The sequence below is a fragment of the Pollicipes pollicipes genome, unplaced genomic scaffold (assembly GCF_011947565.3).
Source record: "Pollicipes pollicipes isolate AB1234 unplaced genomic scaffold, Ppol_2.1 Scaffold_4881;HRSCAF=5763_pilon_pilon_pilon, whole genome shotgun sequence".
Taxonomy (NCBI): domain Eukaryota; kingdom Metazoa; phylum Arthropoda; class Thecostraca; order Pollicipedomorpha; family Pollicipedidae; genus Pollicipes; species Pollicipes pollicipes.
The window spans coordinates 44,425,473-44,439,395 of NW_023596576.1; the positions used below are offsets into that span (position 1 = coordinate 44,425,473).

Consider the following 13,923-nt stretch of genomic DNA (forward strand, 5'->3'; position numbering starts at 1 on the left):
GATGTCAGCGTACTGCACCCGCTCAAACTTGTACAACAGCTGGGTGCCCAGCATGACGTTGAAGTACTCCTTCAGGCCTTCCGTCACCTCGATCACGGCGCTCTCCCTGGGACGTGGGAGCACAGACACTCAGATGCCGGGCAGCACGGAGCAGTCAGCAACAAAGTGGCCCGCTCATCTTTAATCTCAAAAAGCTTTGCCGCCACCAGTATGTACCAGACAGTTGAGACAGACAGACAAGACGTCGTGACTATCCATGCCTCTCTATTCTACGCTGCATCATATGAATGGAGCTATGATGAGCTGATACGACCACCAAGAGTCCGAACGACGACCACGAGTTCAAACTGCATAGGTCAGAGTCTGAGTGTTGATATTCTGAGCCTCACACACAACGCTAGCAGTCTGAGCCTTGGCTCAAGCCATGTCGTCTTGAGACTGATCCAGAGTCAGCCATTTCCACATTATGTATGTGTGTCTGGGCATGTTCCCACTACTGTGGCCAACGGGGCGGGGTCAGCGGCTGAAACTCGTCAGTAGCGTTGTCCGTGACGCCGACGTTTAAGATTCATGACACGTATGTCGCTTAAGATCAGTTCTTAGAAGGTAACTCAGATTTCGACACATAAATGGCAGCGATTTTCAATACATCACCGTTTTACTGTGGCGTAAAGCAAATCGCCATTTTTTTCTCCGGTCCGTATAGTCATGTTATGTTGAACGGCTGATATTGGCCTCTACTTTGCAGAACTCGTCCACGCACGCACGCACGCACGCACGCACCACGCACGCACGCACGCACGCACGCACGCACGCGCACGCGCGCACACACACACACAACACACACACACACACACACACCACACACACACACACACACACACACACACACACACACACACACACACACACACACACAACACACACAACACACACGCGCGCTCGCGCGCGCGCATAAACAGTTCAGCCGTCCAGACGGACAAGCCGAGGTCAGAAGCCTACTTGTTGGGCGTGCTCGACTTGCTGGGCGTTCTTCAGTTTGACGTACTCGTCGATGCACTGGTTGACAGTGATGCGCGCTGGGAGCTGGTACAGCTATCCAGGGAGGACGGAAACAGCGTTAGTGCAGAGCAGTACCTGTGCAGGGCCTCTGGTGAATACCTGCTATTCTGTGCTAGGAAACCATATCTGGTTTAGTGAATAACTTGACAGTATGAGTACAAACAGTACGAAAGCGCTCACAATACAGGTCACGTGGTATTTTGACAACACAGCAGCTGTCTGCCTGCTTTGGAGAATGATCATATTGCGAGTTCAATTACTATTGTGGACCAAAATGGTTGTGACGATATAGACAAAACGCACCACAATGTAACATCTTCTACCATGCATGAACGATTCCTCATGCATGGGCCATCAAATTCGAAGCGGTTACCTAGCAGGTTAAGCCACGTAGAAGGAAGTAATTTCACGTTTTAACATGGAATTTCCCGCCCCAGAAAACATCCTCAGCAGTTCCGAGCCTCGCGGGTGTTGTCCCACAGTCACTTTAGCCAACAGAACACATCCTCAGTAGTCGAGACCCACGGTTGTTTGTCCCACAGTCACTTTAGCCAACAGAACACATCCTCAGTAGCTTCGAGACCCACGGTTGTTTGTCCCACAGTCACTTTAGCCAACAGAACACATCCTCAGTAGTTCCAAGCCTCGGGGTATTTGTCCCACAGTCACTTAAGCCAACAGAACACATCCTCAGTAGTTCAAGCCTCGCGGGTGTTTGTCCCACAGTCACTTTAGCCAACAGAACACATCCTCAGTAGCTTCGAGACCCACGGTTGTTTGTCCCACAGTCACTTTAGCCAACAGAACACATCCTCAGTAGCTTCGAGACCCACGGTTGTTTGTCCCACAGTCACTTTAGCCAACAGAACACATCCTCAGTAGCTTCGAGACCCACGGTTGTTTGTCCCACAGTCACTTAGCCAACAGAACACATCCTCAGTAGCTTCGAGACCCACGGTTGTTTGTCCCACAGTCACTTTAGCCAACAGAACACATCCTCAGTAGTTCCAAGCCCACGGGTATTTGTCCCACAGTCACTTAAGCCAACAGAACACATCCTCAGTAGTTCGAGCCTCGCGGTGTTTGTCCCACAGTCACTTTAGCCAGCAGAACACATCCTCAGTAGTTCCAAGCCTCGCGGGTATTTGTCCCACAGTCACTTAGCCAACAGAACACATCCTCAGCAGTTCGAGACTCGCGGGTGTTTGTCCCACAGTCACTTGAGCAACAGACCAAATCCTCAGCAGTTCGAGCCTCGCGGTTGTTTGTCCCATAGTCACTTAGCCAACATGTTTCGTCCTGCATCCTATACATAAGGCAAGCGCTAAGGAACGCATTACCTTACTCCTATTTGGAAATTTATGTTCTTCAATCGTTGCAATGTAATAATCCAATGAAAACAGTTCACTGATTAAAAAGCGGTCGCGTGTTTGACAGACAGGACGTGAGGGCCGCCAATAACTTATGCTACGCCTTTTCAGTCAGCTGAATTCCTTTCTCCGTTTGCGCACTGGTTGTGCCGGACAAAAATCACCCTCCGTCTGGTTACGCAGTTGCAACAATTAAAAAAAATCAGCATGATTTGAGTACGCCTGAGCATGAACCTCGCGATCTCCAAAACCCCCTTGACCCGGTGGTGGTATTGTGGTTAGGACGCTAGGCTCTGGGACTATCGGTCCTGGGTTCGAGTCCCTGCCACGCCACCATCGCATCTCACATGTATCTAATCTAGGAAAGAAATTCTATCTCAGCGTTCCACGTGCATCTTATATAACAAAAACACCACAACTCGGCATCCCACACGCATCTCATCTAATTAAGACATTACATCTCGGCATCCCACATGTATCTTAGCTCTTTAAGCCATACTGGCTCGAAATGAGCTTGCCGGTCGGGGAGACGTTAAGCTTCAATCATCATTACATCAGGTGAACAATATTATCTACCTGCAACGTCTTGCCGGCAACACGCCTGCTCAATGCAGGCTTTCACAGCCGTAACATGCACAGAAAGCAACACAGGATGTTCTATTTTAATGATAATCCACATCACGTTCCGTTTTTGCCGGGTATCCTCGGGCTAAGCCGGCAGTGCGCATTCGCGTTGGAAATGGCTAGATCCTGGAGCTGCGAGCCAATGAGGAACGACGATAAAGAGCGGTTCGATCACGTGTCCCTACACCTCTCCTTTGACAACTGGCTGCGTCCATGACAGGTTTTTCTTGCATGCTATACGGGTACGGTACTTCACCATGCGGGCACCATACTTAACAGCACATGGCAGCACTGAAGCCGACAATCATATTGGCAGCTCATTTATCCTCCCCTTTCCATCACCCTAATTGGCATCCTAGTCGCACCTTGCCAACATTTTGGCCAATGCTTGATTTTTGTACCAAAGCAAAACATTGCACCATTTAAACCACATACCCAACTGACAACATGTCTCAACAATTTTTGGTGCACATGTTTCGCTTCTCCTGGATAGTCCATGACAGGGCGATACCCTTCTTCCTTGCCGAGCGATCGCGTGCCTAGTTTATTGAGACGTCGCTGTGTAACAGCATGGAAGACCAGCTGAATATCAATTCCTTGCACCGTCGCGTCTCACAGCTACGAACGCTGCGCAAGCTCCATCCAACTGAGACCACAACCGTGAAACGCAGCTCACAACATAGGGGACATCGGGGATGGCAGTGGCGGCTTAGCCCTACAGCAGCTGGCTGTCGCCCATCACAGCTTGCTTGTGCCTCCATCCGCACGCAGGAGTCAGACGGGGCAGCGCCATCGCCGTCCGCGATCGCCGCGCTCCCCAACACAGTGATGCGGCGAAGCTCAGCACGTACCTTTTTCTGGCGAATGATGAAATCCCAGTCGTCAACCAGCCACGGCTTTAGCTCGTCGGGGAGCTTGATTTTGATCTCCACTTTGGTGAGAAACTGCTCCTCCTGAAGAAGGCGACAGCAAACAGTGAGTGTACAAAATTAAGCGTTCCTGACATCAGGAGATATGTGGTTCAATCACGCACGAGTGGCGTATGGGATGAGTGCGTGTTTGCATGCATAGGCATGCGCTCGTGTGCGAGCAAAATTTAGCATATCATGCGATCACCTACATCTCTTGATGTCTGTCCGCGACGACCACGTTTCTGGAACGCTCAAATCTTTACGGGCGTTAACGGACAAGGCCTGGTCACCCCTGACATTGTGCGTACGCATTGGGGTACGCGTGCTGCTGCAAGCGGAAAGAAAACTTAGAACGTTGATATTCTACTGCCCTCTAAATACCGCCCCCGAGTGAGAGTGACCGACCGTCGCTCTCTCAGTAGACCAACGGTCACTCTACGACCTCTCCATCTTCACAATCTCTGCCCACGGCTGGGCGCGGCCGACCTAATGCGGCAGGGGTGACATCAGGCCCTGGGCATCACGCTGCAGTGTGCAACACCCCCGCTGAGGCCCGCTTCTGTCGATGAGTCCAAGTGAACGGCAGCGGTGCGTGTGCTGGTTATTAGTTGCGATGGAAGCGCCACCGCGCGGGTGGACACGCCTGAACTCCGATCCCAGACGACCGAGGAAGAGTCTACGGTTGCGAGCGCTGCCAGCGTTGAGCTGTGTCATCTCACGACAGACCACGGAGCCAGCAATACAGTCATATCAGATGAAACCTGTTGCTCTCTTTTTGGAATCAAATATGAAGAAAGAGGGTCACGAGGGTACTAAAAGACTTCTCAGTCCATACCAGGGTGAAACATCAAAACGAGACGGAACGCACCCGCTGGGAAATACACTCCAGCGCGCTGCTAAGTTAACACCGCAAGATCAGGCTGCCTCTATCTGGCGGGCTTACCGTCTCCACGGTCTGCTCCTGCTTCCCGCGCTTGCGACCCTCCGTATCGGACGCCTGGGAACGTCAGCACAGACGAGTCAGTTCCGGAAGAAGTCGACCGCGAGTCACGCAGCACCTTCAGCTCACGACTTAAGCATCCAGTCGCCAACGGGATGCTTCACAATGGGAGAAGGACTATCAATATCATGAAACATGATGAAGGCGAAAAGCAGCCTACGACACAGTTATGGTACCCAAACCCCGGGGTTCGTGCCCGTGGAGCATCTTATGATCCATAATAGAGGCACAGAATTAGTGACGACTGCGACACCACTGAGGTGGTATCAATGCCATTCATACGTCCTCAATGTGCGCTTAAAACGGGATCCGATCCATCTAAGCGAATTGCATGCTGAAATAATGCTGAAGCGTATGACGCCCAGGACAGCGGGAAGCGACAGCCTAAAGCTCCAAAGCACACGGCTTAAGGTTAATGAACAGTGATAAGCAGAAGTTCACCTCCGTCCTCCTCGACCTCTGTGATGTGCCTTCTTGGAGGCTCGGTGAAAAGGCAAAACTTGCTCATTAATGATCCGCTGCACAAATCAGTAGTGTCGTAACTCACCGTTTCAGACGACGAGTCCACCAATTTCTTGTCCTCCACAGTTTTGGGCGCCTGCAAAATTGTCAAATTGTCACCTAACGTGTGCGTCCGGTACTGAAGGGCTGTGCGTGATAGGTTTCACCCGCCACAAACCGCAAAGCCATTCACCACGCGACATCACCGGAGACGAGGGCGGAAGCAACTCAGCAGCAAGCAAGCAGCCCATGGCATATGAAGACCGCTGATACCTGCAACGTCGCCGTGGGGGGGGGGGGGGGGGGCAAGAACTCGACGCGGACCATCGCGGGAGTTACACTTTGTTCGATATCATACCCCCCCCCCCCCCCCACCCCCACCCTCCCCCAAATGAAACTCCTGCTTAGCAATATAGGTAACTGTGGATCACACTAACAGCAATCAAAGTTTTTCGTCTATTACTTTCGTGATAAGGATCTGCTGTTCTCGTAATAAACTACTCTTCCGGAGAAGTTCGTACCCGCCAAAATTATGACACCCTGTGCCGTTTTCATATAAGGCGCAAAGGTCCTGTCTCCACCATCGCACCTTTCTGTACGTCATTCTTTCCCCTTTTCGCATTGGTTGTCGTCGAGGAACCATATGCAAAAATGTTCCCTCTGGGAGGAAATTGAGTAAATTGAGCTTTACTTAACATTCATACCATACCAAACCAGTCATCCGACATTCACGCACAAAACATCCGCTCCAAGTTAACCATAGAAACAGCACACAGGTAAGACCCAAATCTGGCTTCACAAAGAACCAACCCCATTTCATGCACAGCTACGACTTTGTACCACCACATAGCTACTACCTCCATACCCCTTTCCCCCTACCCACGCGACATTTCAACCTTACCCTACCCTCTGAGCCGGTGCGCAGGGACCGGTCGGGGGTGATAGTGACATTTGATCTCATGGGCGCTACGACTGCTTCGGTCATTTTGTGCCGCCCATAACTGTATTGGTTGTTTCTCATATGATCACCGCACGCAGAGGTTGTGCACTAAGTGCGCTGTCTTATCACATATACGTTCCTCAAAGTGCAGGTTTTCCAAGGGTACCGCGATGCGGAAGACGCCACAGCATTGCACAGCCGTCAGCCACAAAACAAAGATATGGAATCGTTAAACTGTGACAAAGTTCTTTGAAATACGTAAGGTACAAAAAGGTAGCAGCTTTGATAATTGGGGCAAACATCGGTAAGACACTACATGCACTGCGCTGATTTAAAGCTGTGCTTTAAAACGGAACTCAAAACACACATGTGTGCGTGCGCAGGCAGATGATTGCGGTGCAAAACCTATCCAAGATTCGACGGAGTTGGCCGACGCTTCTTGCATTTTCTTTTTGCGTGTCGCAAACGGCCTTTTCTTACCGATGCCACCTTCCGAGCGGTTTCGGTCGCTACCGACATGACTGAAGGACGCTCTGGTGCGGGCCCGCCTGAATCGCTCACGCCAGATTTTTCACTTACATTTAGCCCTCACCATCGGGGATGCAGTTTCCTATTCTGTTGGGGCTTTCCCTCCAAACCGTTGGGAAGCAAATGGACCAAACCCGGGGACAAATTGCTTCGTTTTATTTCATGGCAGGGTTACCCATTGGCATGCAGAGTTGAAACACTCCCATTTTTGGTAATGGTTGACCTTTGAACTGAGGCGCACTCTTCATTGGCAAACGGAAACCCGTTCCCTGCTTGGATTAAGCTGATTTCATGCAAAACGTAGCTATCTGACTTACCTATGACGGCAAGGCCCAGGGCTTATCCGAACTTGACCGAAGTTAAGTAAGCGAATATGTTTACAAGTTAGCATTCGAAGTTTACATAGTTATTCCTAGCATCTTGCCCGACATGCGTATGTATGCCAGGCAAGATGATGATGCTTGGGTTTCTAGGTTGCGCCAACAACTACTAAAACTTTTTGAGCCCATTCCGTCGGGGAAATAGCAGGTCTCGATCACATGTGGGCAATATGATGGACATTAATACTTTTAGCTGCAATAACTGTTCAATCGAATAAAATTCCAGTGCACCATTCCCGCGCGCTTTATGTTTTCATGGACTTGAACCCTCTCATTCTACTTGTTGCCAACATTTAGAATTAAAGGTGTTCTTCATTGGCGCATATCTGTAGACACCACAGGTTACCACCTTAGTGGGCGGAGCTTGAGTCTTGGGTCTATGGAGAACTGGGCCCAGGCGTAGTGGGGTCAACAAATAATCAAAAACAAAAACTTGCAACCGATCGCGGCATCTCGCTGAGGACAATCTACTGATTTTTTTTTGGGGGGGAGGGCTGGCGAGGCTTTACCTCTTTTAGTTTGGAAATGATGAAGCTTGGGATCGTATCCTGCCGTCCCATCCGTTAGCGTTATGGCAAACGGCGAACCCAGGAAAGAGACCCAATGATGACGGATGCCCCCACAAGCCCAGCGAATTCAAGGTGGGACTTCCGACACGCAGCATACCGACAGCCCTCCCGCGGACAACGGCATCGTGTTTTTCAGTTTCCTTTCTTGGCTCACCTTCTCACGCACACACCCCGACGAATAATGATCCCCTAAAATCGGCCGTTGAGCCAGGGGCATTTCACAACCCGTTTCTGGTCGAAAATGGCATGAGTAACTGAGTGGCTTCCTTCCACCGACCGAGGGGTGCTAAAACTGGGAGACGCATGGTATATGCGGTAAGCGGCTGGTATCAAAACTGTCGCCGGGCCCTGCCGCCATCCATCAGCCGGCTCGGATCGCTCGCAGGGGATCACGGACTGACCGACCGCCTGGTGACACGATGACGATGGACAACTGAGAACAGACTTAGGCCTCTTTTGTTGCCCAACTAGCTGCCTGCGGCTGTATCCCGCTGATCACAGGGAGATGAGCATCTGTACGCTGCAGGTCAAAAGGTTCGAGCCTGTACCATTACGTAGTGACAGCGCTTCGCCGTAGCACCCTGCGATGACGCACGTCCCCCCCCCCCATTCGGCACCCACATCCCCTGTGCCGCACGAGTGTGGCGGGGCTGCGTGCCGCGGCGGCGGTGAGCGGGGGAGGGCGGGGGAGGGGAGGGTAGCTCACCTGCTCGGGTGTGTCGAGCCGGCGCCGGCGCCGGCCGTCCTCGCTGCTCTGCACGCTACTCACGGACGGCTCGCGCTTCCGTCCGGCGCCGCCGGGCTCGGCCCGTTCCGGGGCGGCCGCTGCGGCCGGCGCCGGCAGCGCGGCGGCGGCGGCAGCAGCGGCAGCGGCGGCGGCGGCGGCGGCGGCCGCCTCAGCACGGCGCCGTTTGACGTCAGACTTGATCTGCTTCTTGGCCTGCACGTTCGCACTGTGGTGCAGAGAGCAGACGTTGGATACCATCAGGGCAGCGTGTTATTTCGACAAGTCACAAGAGCTAGCGCGGCAGAATACGAGGCCGCCTGTGCCCAGCCTTACGTAACACTGGCAGTGAAGATAACCCTGTTCATCAGGTCCAATGTGACGATGGCAGAAGGCCATCCTAAACACGCAGTCGCAGGTACTGCTGCCAGAGGAAGCTATCACATGGCACGTGTATAGCCGTCTGAGAAGACACCGCCCCTCCCCTCTCTATCACCAGGTTGAAATCAGACGTCATAGAGCAATATTGTACATCGCCACAAGCGCACGGTTGCGAGCGGAATGCGCGCTTGACGCACACCCTGCGGAAAACGTTTTGTGTTTGGACCTGGACCTTCACGTATACCGGTTCCAACCAAAGGTAGCTTCAACTAGTTCAGGCTTGGAACTGCTACACAAGAAGTTGTGAATGTGGAGATAATTGTGGCTAAAGCAACACAATATATATCTATGCGAAGTCATGGATCAAAGCAAGCTATAATATGGTACGTACTAATGAGCCTCCTTCAGCTCCTTCTGCTTCTGAAGATTCGGCTCACTGTACTTCAGAATTCTGTTTTCTGGCACAAACTCGTCCCAACTGAAAGCAAACGAACACAATGATCCAGTCCTGATGAAAACGAAACGAGCACGTTCATATCATATCACATTTGCACTGAAATATAGATCTTATCAGCTGACAACATTCAGTGTTAGGCACGAGATTTGTTTCGTATGTACACATGTCCACTCCATTGTGCTTCTTTCCGTCCGCTGGTGTATGTCCTCATGGTTCTCGTTCCAAACTTATCGACAGGGTGGCGTTTCAGTATTTCGGGAAACGCATTGCAGCATGCATACACATTGTGTCGGGTCGCAAAAAACGCTTGAGATGAATAGCTACATTAGTGGGCTCTATATCATTACAAAATCATTGCGTTTTTTCATTTTTGGAATCATAATGGGAAGCGTCCGTCCGAAGTTTCTTAAACGCACTTCAATTTCATTGTTGCAGCATCAGCTTAGTCTGTCTCTCCAATAACTTCTGTTTATCTAAACCCACCGCCTGGCAGACGTTTCAAGTTATTTAGACGGGAAACAAAATATACAAAGAGAAAACTAAGATACAATATAATTTAATAAACAAATATAGGTAGAATAAAAAATATAATACATAAATATATAATTAATCCAAATTATATAATAAAATATACAAGAGTTTGAGCCACATAGGCGGATATGAAAAAACACACTAAAAATAAAACCGGCTGCCTTTCCTTCAACACATTAGCAGCTGATGTCAGTGGTTCGGCATGGACATTACCATAGAATGGGCAGTCTCCGCAACCACTCCAGGAGCCGTGATGTGTCCGTGTCAACCACAACCAGACTCCCCCGAGGACGATAATGTTTGAAAACGAAGTAACCGCTCAACGTGAGTTTAGGTCGATACTAAGCACCCGCAATTGGATTTAAAGCGGCGATCATGTCGTTTCGGAGAAGTTACAAGACAAGGCCAATAACCTCAACGCCGAAAAAACGGTAAAAAGTCGTGCGCACTTCAAAACAGAAACACCTTTATCAAAAACTAAATCCTGCTTTAACTCACGCAAGGGCACGCTCTCTCGGTTGTCGCATTTTCTCGCGCATGCGTACTCATGGCGTGTTTCCGTTCACACCAGAGCAGCCGCCATCCGCATGAAGAGCTGCACTCCTCGCTCTACGGCTTCTATGTGTACTCTCTGCGCTGGATACGAGGGAAGCGTGTGACTAGCAGTCTACGATTCTGTGATGTTGCGCGACACGGACTTTGCTATCACCTCTTACGGCCAATTAACAACATCGGTGCAGTTAGTGGCGTTCAAGTTGGTAACGGAGCTGGTGCGGGCCGCCTCTGTCACACCGGTCGCCTCGGTATGAAACGGTCCTCATCACGACTCTCTGCTGGATCCCCGCGGCACGATCAGCGAGCAGGGCCAGGAGAAGGGCTTTCGGGTGTGCACAGCAGCTATACCGCCGGATAAATGGTCAGGCTATTCATCGCATGGATGGAACTAAACCTAGGAATGGATGCACACTACACAATACATTTTTGGCATTCTTACGTGCGGGTGACACTTAACCTATGCCCAGGCGGTGGGGGAGGGGGACGGAAGTTGACTTCCTCCTGGGATCTCCAACCTCTATATGCCATATGAGATAACAAATATACTGTTCTGAAGGTCTCATCAAGCTAGTACTCCCATCAGACAGGCTCATGTTGCTGCCAGCACTTTGCTTTTTACCTGTGCTCAAAAACGCAGGCAGGGAGGCCAACTTCGCCCCCCTTGTGGGTTAATGGAAAACAAACCATTAGATATAGTGAAAATGCTGTACTCACTTCTTGTTCCAACCTGCATAATGCACCAAATACTGATTTTTCTGGTCCTTGACTCTTGTCTTGACACACTTTGCCTCATATATCAGTGGTCCATGGAAGCATAAGACTCTTTCCCCTGAAAAACAACACTAAGAATAGCCAAATGCAACATGATACACAGAAAAACCTTACAGTGCCTAGAAATGACAATCCAGCATGCCAATGATCGGGCCAAAGAAACAGCACACTAAGAGTGGTAGGTATTGTTAAATTGAAGTTATCATCTAAAGAATAAAACAATTTACACAATATACATTGTGGCCTCATGGCTTTCAGGCAATCATCCTAAGAATAGGATGAATTTCCAAGTCAAACAATAATGCATTCATACATATGCATACATGATACCAAATTCATGACATACTGCATCATTAAACCATAGATTTCAGCTTCTTTCTGGAATGCTTAACCTTGGGTGTTTTGAGTTGTTACACTCCAGAAGACCCAAAAGAGACTGGAAGATCTTGCCTGGTTATTCAGGTTATATTCATCCTTTTTGTGTCTAAAATAGAACACTACAAAATTATTAATACAATGAATGCTTTGATCATGAGCATATCCCTAATGTGTCTAAAAAGTAAAAATAGCCTTGGGTGCAATTGTCAACAGCCTAATAGAAGCCAGAAAGTTTACTATCAAGAAGCAAGGTTTTTGATGAAATATACTTAGTCTGGTGTTCAAGAATACAAAATGTTAACTGTGAATTGGGTTGACATCACTTGCACACATACCTTCTGCAAATTTAAATCTCCCTGGAGCCATAGTAGTGTTCTTGATCTTCAATGCATCAACCACTGATGAATCCTGGAACATAACATATTTCACTGCTGACTAAAATTGCAAATATCAAATATCAAGTAATTGTAAAATGCCATACTGAAAAATTGCTAAGACCACATGACATAAAAACAAACAATTGCTTCTTTCTGCTATTTTATTGCAGAGCAATAAGTACAGTGATTAGAATGCAACACAATACAGGTGTGCAGCAATAATACCAGCAATGTTATGAAAGAATGGCAGCTCAACACAAGCAGAGCCTAACATCATCAAAAACTTGATCACAGCTTATGACCAAAATCATAAACAGTGCTCACTCTAGGAGTGGGGTTTCAGATAAGCGGTGTCAGTGTGATGTCACTAAACCCTGAGTTCAGATTGATAGAGATTCTTATATATACATTGAGGAATGTGACTGCATAATTTTGATTACACAGAACAAGGATGATGTTACATGAGTTAGGGTCTGGCTTATGAACAAACTGTGTGCCTGAGAAAAAAACTTTCATGGAACACTGCATGTGCAAATAACATATTATTGTTCATGTTGGGTACTTACTGTACACTGAAGTGGTACATATTAGGACTTTTCTTAACATAGCATGCAATAACAAATCAAATCTATTCATTCAGGTATTTTTTGTATCCATAGATAATGCAACAAATTCATGGATGTATACATATGCCAAATATGTATACATCAATTACAAATCCAAATATATATATATATATATATATATATATATATATATATATATATATATATATATATATAGCACTTTGGCTTATGAATGAACCAGGCACATCAACCTTGTTGCTTCACATTCAGGTGATGTGCTAGTAATTTGGCTTGTTCTGAGCATATCACATCTTGTGAGCTGCACCAGAACTGGCTGGGCACACATTATCAACTTTTGTTGAGTTGTGCTCACAATATGACACCTTGTCCCCACTGACCTGTTCCAATTCAAAATTATGACTACAGAGACAAGTGATTATGTTCTACATCAAATGAAGTGCATCAGCCATCTCCAATACAACAGGTCTATGCTAGGTTCATGATGGTCAGAATCAGGTGGGATAAATGGGACGGTATGGGTGCAAAAAGGTGGTCAGTTGCGGTACCCTCGATGCAGTGCTTGCCGAAGATCGGCGGTCAGCATTCAAGACCCCAAACAAGTTCAACTGAATCACCTTAAGACTCAGTTCCTTTACAGTACGTGAAACCTTTTTTACATCGGGCTTACCTCCACGCAGCACTCGTTCTCAAACACGCGTTCCTCGCTCACACGTATGCCCTCAAGTGCGTTCCCGGCGAGCGTAGCACACAGATCAAAATGCGTCGAAATCAGTGTCTTAAAAACGCGTAACGAAAATACATTCACTATCGAAACGTCTGCGCCATACTGCCTGCAAATGTAGGCTACCAAATTCGCGGTAGAAGTTGAGGAGATGCTAACTGCTAATCGCAAAGCTAGTTTACTTATAGTATAATACTGAGATCTACCTACTAACGCTCGCTTTACCCGTTTGCGATCACCGCGGCCATTAACTAATAATATTCTTGTGTCGTGCATGTACTTTCTGTAAAGGAAGACGCGTGCTGGGGTATAAATGAACCAGACCTTCAGAATGAAACAATGTTCACTGAAAATGTGGAAAGGAAACCATACCTCTGCTATTAAGACCGATGAATCAAGCCATGCTCATGACCTATTTAAGTCATAATTATCAATTATGTTTATTTGTTGGCCTTAACCTATTTGCAGAAGCTAAAAATAAATGACATTACACTCAATACATGAGCAATTGCTATGTTGCTTATCGGCTTTGGGTCGGTAAATCCAACTGTTTTTT

General features: G+C 48.3%; 1 pseudogene; it reads right to left on the reverse strand.

The window, feature by feature from the left end:
• LOC119100449 (mortality factor 4-like protein 1) lies at nucleotides 1-13,395 on the reverse strand (annotated as a pseudogene).
• Nucleotides 13,396-13,923: the final 528 nt, after the last annotated feature.